We start from the raw sequence: 6,000 nt of genomic DNA on the forward strand, positions 1-6,000 counted from the left end.
CTACATAGCCAATCGCCAAATAATGCCTTTGGGAAAGGGCAGAAAAAGCTCATGTCAAACCACAGAGGCAAAAAGGACATTGTCAAAGTTTAATTCAATAAGACAAAAGCTGCAAAAGGAGAGTTTAAAATAAAGAGAAGGGAGGGCCAGAAAAGTAATGTTTGGAAAAGTTTTGGTGAAGTGGTAAAAGAGGATGATAGCAGTGCCAGCTATGTTATGTGTGATGATTGTGAGGCGCTATACAAATTCGACAGTCACAAGACATGACTTCAAATAGGCCTATGACATGTCAAGGGAACTGTAGCCTACTGTTTTGATGAGTTACAGTTTTTTACGATTTCTTACACACTAAAATTAAACTTTTCCCACAATTAGCAAAACCTTACACTCAAGGAGCAAAACACAAGGCTAGATTTGCACAACTGTAAGCACATTGTCAGCTTCACACTATTTGCAAAACATTACACACAGGGATTTGCAAAACACTTAACACACTTGTATACATCAGACACAGAAGTATATCATGATGTCACTTCCTTGCAATTCCAAAGCACTGACTGTCAAATTACCACACCTATGAGCAAATCTGTTAAACACAGCCATCAGGTGCACAAACACATGATTGCTAAATTGTAGACACACCAATCAGGTTTAAGCACTATAAAAATGCAGCAGGTAGGTTCACCTGCCTTCAACCAAAATGGAAGGAGTCAGAAGAAGAGTGAGGGTGAGAGGAGGAGTACACAGAGGAGGAGGAGAAGGAGGTAGAGGAAGAGGCAGAGGCCGAGCCAGAGCCAGAGGTCAAGGAAGACCTGAAGCAGGAGGAGAACGTGCACAAAGAAAAAGAGGACCAAACTTATCAAATGACATTTGTGCAACACTAGTGGACCATGTTGTGAACCACGGATTGACGCTGAGGGAGGCTGGACTGAGAGTTCAGCCAAATCTTAGCAGATATACAGTGGCATCTGTCATAAGGACTTTTCGACAGGAAAACAGGTAAAAGAAGATCTGTCTACAGTTACAGTAATCAGCTGCTTATTGTATGCACCATATCAGCACTTGTGATACCCCTTCCTGTGACATTGTACAGTAAGTTACATGTATTATTTTCTACATAGGATTGAGGGTCGGGAACAACAAGGAGGAAGGGGGCCCATATTCACGCAAGAACAAGAGAGAGATAATAAACATGGTTTTGGCCAATAATGCTATCAGGCTCAGAGAACTACAAGCCAACATTATCGGTGACCATGCCATTTTCAATAATGTCCATCAGGTCTCTCAGTCAACACTGGCACGCATCCTGAAAAGACATCAGGTTCAAATGAAACAACTTTATCGAGTGCCTTTTGAGCGGAATTCAGAGAGGGTCAAAAGGCTGCGGCACGAGTATGTGGAGGTTTGTATTGTTCACTTTAGCACTGTGATGTTGCATACTGCACACATTACCTTTTTACATTGACTGTATACTAGACCTATCCTGAACTACACAATCTTGTCTTTCACTGTATTTCAGAGAGTTTTGCAGATGGATGCTGAGGAAATCCTGCATGAATTCATATATATTGATGAGGCAGGGTTCAACCTCACAAAAGCAAGAAGGAGAGGCAGAAATATCATTGGCCACAGGGCTATAATCCATGTCCCAGGGCAACGTGGGGGTAACATCACCCTTTGCGCTGCCATTTCACAACATGGGGTTCTCCTCCGTCATGCCAAAATGGGCCCTTACAACACACCTCAAATTCTCGCATTTTTTAACCGATTGCACCACATCGTCACAGCAGGTAATGAAATGCACCAGATGCAATACACTGTCATCTGGGACAATGTGTCATTGTGTCTGCTTGTGTCTGCTTTGGTCCAGAACTGGTTTCAACACCATCCACAGTTGACAGTACTATATCTTCCACCATACTCTCCATTTCTAAACCCTATCGAATAGTTTTTCTCTGCATGGCGGTGGAAGATTTACGATCTCCAGCCCCAGGCTCAGGTACCCCTCATTCAGGCCATGGAGGATGCCTGTGACCAAGTCGACACCACAGCTGTGCAAGGATGGATTCGACATTCAAGACGGTTCTTCCCGCGTTGTCTTGCTAATGAGGATATTGCTTGTGATGTTGATGAAATTCTCTGGCCAGATCCAGCTAGGCGAAGAGGTAATGTATAGTATGTTTACTGTAGTATTTTCTGTACAATATTGTCAGTTTTTTTCAGATTATTTTTTATGTTTGTTGTTGTTGTTATTTACTGTAATTGTAACCTGTACTGGATACAGTATTTTACGTTTGTCTGTTGTTTGCTGAGCTAACAGTGTTATGCACACTACTGTAGTAGCATGAAAACTGGGACATGTTTTGTTGTGATTCTCCATGTTGACTGATTTGGGTATATGGAGAGAAATAAATGATATTTTCCTCAGTCTGCAGCATTGGTCTTGTGTAGTGTTTGTATAGTTGCACTTTCTCTGTGTACTTCATTTACAGTACTCTAATCACTGAGAATTAGACTTGCTAAAAGTGTTTTAGGTTAGCAACAGCAGTGTGTAAGTAGTTCAAAAAGATTGAAGTCATATGAAATGTGTGTGTTTCGTATGGTAATAAAATATTGTTTTTATGAAGACGTGTATAGTTTTGACAAAAGTGTTCCATTTTGCAAATGATCTGAAGTGTTGTGCTACTTTGGTGTAGTGTTGTGCTAATTGTGTGTAGTGTTTTGACAAACCGGGCCCTGTTTTCAAAATTGTGCTTAAACAATTGAAAAAAACTGTAAATGGAAACTGAAATCTGGACACTGACTGTAGGTCTATAACCTCTCACATAGCCTTAATAATAACTCAGAATTAAGGATTTCTTGCAGTAAAATAATAATAATAATATGCCATTTAGCAGACGCTTTTATCCAAAGCGACTTACAGTCATGTGCGCATACATTTTTACGTATGGGTGGTCCCGGGGATCAAACCCACCAACCTGGCGTTACAAGCGCCATGCTCTACCAATTGAGCTACAGAGGACCACATTGAGCTACAGAGGACCACCAAATGTAGGCAAAATGTGGACTTGGGAACAGGAGTGGAGAAATACTGTATGATTTCTTTCTTTCTGCATCTTGAGGGAATGCAATGCTTAGTTAGATACCATCTGTAGAGGTGCTGTCTTCATCATAAAAGCTGATAGTATTTCAACCACATAGGTCTAAAATATGCATCCAAGCTGAACTGAAATCTTATCAGAAACACATTGGGTCGTTTTAACAGGTTTCTTTTTCCTCCCAGCCTGTCAAACTGATGTAATTTGGACATTTTGCACAGAAAATTGTTCCTTTTTTTTTTCCCGCTATTGTATTTTCTCGCCAGTCCCTAAACCTCTTTGCTCCATGACAGAGAAACTTTACAGATGTCAACGAGATTGAAGCATTCATTCTATCGATCTAAAAACGGTAACCCCCCCCATTTGTATTGGTAAACAGCTGGGGATGGGGACAGAGAAATGTGATCACTCCTATTTACATTTACGTCATTTAGCAGACACTCTTATCCAGAGCGACTTACAAATTGGTCAACAGACTATGGATGCAAGGACTGATCATCCATAACATTAAAATGATAGTTAACCAAGTTTTAACCAGTCCAGAAATGTATGAACCGATCCCGGTTAGTGCAATCATGTACAACACAGTGTTGGGAAACAGACATAGTCACAACAGTAGGTTATGTTCACACCATGTTAATATCTGTGCTCTAGGGTGGCAGGTAGCCTAGCGATTCTGTTGGGCCAGTAACTGAAAGGTCGCTGGTTTGAATACCCAAGCAGACAAGGTAAAATATCTGTCGATGTGCCTTTGAGCAAGGCACTTAATCCTGATTTGCTCCAGGGGTGCCATACTACTATGGCTGACCCTGTAAAACAACACATTTTACTGCACGTATCCAGTGTATGTTGCCTTCATGCTCTGTCGCCTACTCTGCCCCAATCAACACACGGATCACTAGCGCACTGTCAAACCACAAACCATTATTCCATCACCTGACAAATTCAATGTGAACCTGGCACACTTCACTACACTGTGTTTTATTCATTAAAAAACATATTGTGTTTTCATACAAGATGCAATTAGAGAGAAGTGTATTTTAACCATGAATATACAGTACTAGCAGTTTGTCCTGTAAATAATGTAATTTAATATGGAGAACATCTTCCTCTCCTTCATCTTACAGATAATTCCTCTTTTACACCTTCTTTGTCTATTTATTATATTTTTCTATTTCTAATGAGAATTCAATGAGGGCACGTAAGGAAACAGTTATTTCCTGCACAGTAAAATCGCAAGAGTTAATTCAACTCATATGGAGTCAATTGTAACACTATTTTGGGGTTTATATGGTCCACCCCCATTTTGTGTTAAACTACTCTGGTCACGGTGTTGATATTTTTGGAGTTAAAATGACACTAAAAGGAGTAAGTATCCAACTATCAGAGAGTTGCTTAAATTTAACTCCAAATGCCACTTACTTTTTTCCTTTGAGTTATAAGGGTGTTATGCCTTATTTGATTATTTATGGTGGTTTGCAATGTGATATCCAATCTCTGTTGGAAGCCAACTTCCAAGGAGATATCCAGCACTTATACATCACTCACAACTTGCATTTAGAATGCCTGTCAGAGTAGGGTAGAAAATAAACATAGACTACCTACACCATGTAAACTGGAACAACTATCTCACTAACGGTTGCTATGAATCTAACTACTTACAGATTGGATTAGTTTAGAAAAATGTATGTTTCTTATCTTTCAGTAGCATAAAATCAATGTACATGCGAAAACACAGATATTGAAACAAAAAATGTTAAACTCAACCTGCAACAGAGAATGCTGACTATGAGGCCCCTCCTATATCTGTGGATAATGCTATAGATTTAAGTCCCTGTCTCTGGTTACTCTTAATGGAGTTGAAAGTACTCCGTCCCAATGAACTACAGTTATCAACACTAACTTCAGGGAGCATATCACTCTCTTGAGGGTTAAGATAAATCCCAGTAGAGTCAATTTAACCCTAATTTATTTAACACTGTGATTTCAACCATCCTTGATTTACTGTGTGTATGCTAATGAATGGACTCTCCTGCCCAGCCTTACTTCTGCCAACTGCCAACCTGCCAACCCGCCCCAACCTTACAGGCCCCTGCTCCACACCACACACTGTCAGCAGGCACACTCACCTCCTCCCAGTACCATCAACAACCCGTCTGTCCCTTCTGCTCCAATCAGAATCCCTCTCCTCCTTAGCCCTGTAGAGTTGGTTGATCAGTGCCAGAGATGGACAGAGCAACAGAGAGAGAAAGCAAAAGAGGAAAAAGAGGCAAGGAGAGCGTCGTCGTCGTCGTCCACCCCCCCCACCCCCACCCCCCACCCCCCATCTCCACCCCAGGAACAGGACGGACCAGTCCTCCTCTAGAGTACACAAACACAAACACCCGGGCCACTTCTCCCTGGATATTCCGGTTCTGCAGAAATCCCAAAAAACTGGCCCAACCGGATTTATGAACCTTGAGAGGCAATAGAGAAACTCAAACACACAACAGAGAAACGCAAACACACAATGCCATGCAATAAACGTTTCATTCTTACTATTCTGAAGTAAGAGAGGAGATCTTGAAAAAAATACATACATCTTGGTCTATAAACATTGAGTTATGATTGAGTGAATAGAGAATAGTGAATACATATTACTACTAAATAAAAAATTATTTTGGTTACTTTTTCTACTTGAGTGGAGTACCCGTATCAAGTAATCTAAAAAGTTAAGAGTGACTTTAAGAGACACTTGCTCAAATTGTGCAAACTGTCTTTTGAGGTTTTAGATAGGAACATTCAACTCTCAGGTATTACTTGTATATTTACAAATGGGGTGGACACAATTGTCATGTTGCCCTTCTACCTCTATATCCAGCCTAGTCTCATAGACTAGACGTAACATAGTAAATGTAAATCC

General features: G+C 40.6%; 1 protein-coding gene across 1 annotated transcript in view; it reads right to left on the bottom strand.

Moving 5' to 3' along the window:
- Nucleotides 1-5,421, bottom strand: part of LOC311147297 (uncharacterized protein) — a 29,152-nt gene extending 23,731 nt beyond the window's left edge. Inside the window, exon 1 of the mRNA XM_084183983.1 lies at nt 5,228-5,421. The gene's annotated coding sequence lies outside the window, so the exon portion shown is untranslated. The remainder of the gene's footprint in view (nt 1-5,227) is intronic.
- Between the last annotated feature and the right edge of the window lie 579 nt (nt 5,422-6,000).

This window comes from Coregonus lavaretus, assembly GCF_964263955.1.
Source record: "Coregonus lavaretus genome assembly, chromosome: 20".
NCBI lineage: Eukaryota > Metazoa > Chordata > Actinopteri > Salmoniformes > Salmonidae > Coregonus > Coregonus lavaretus.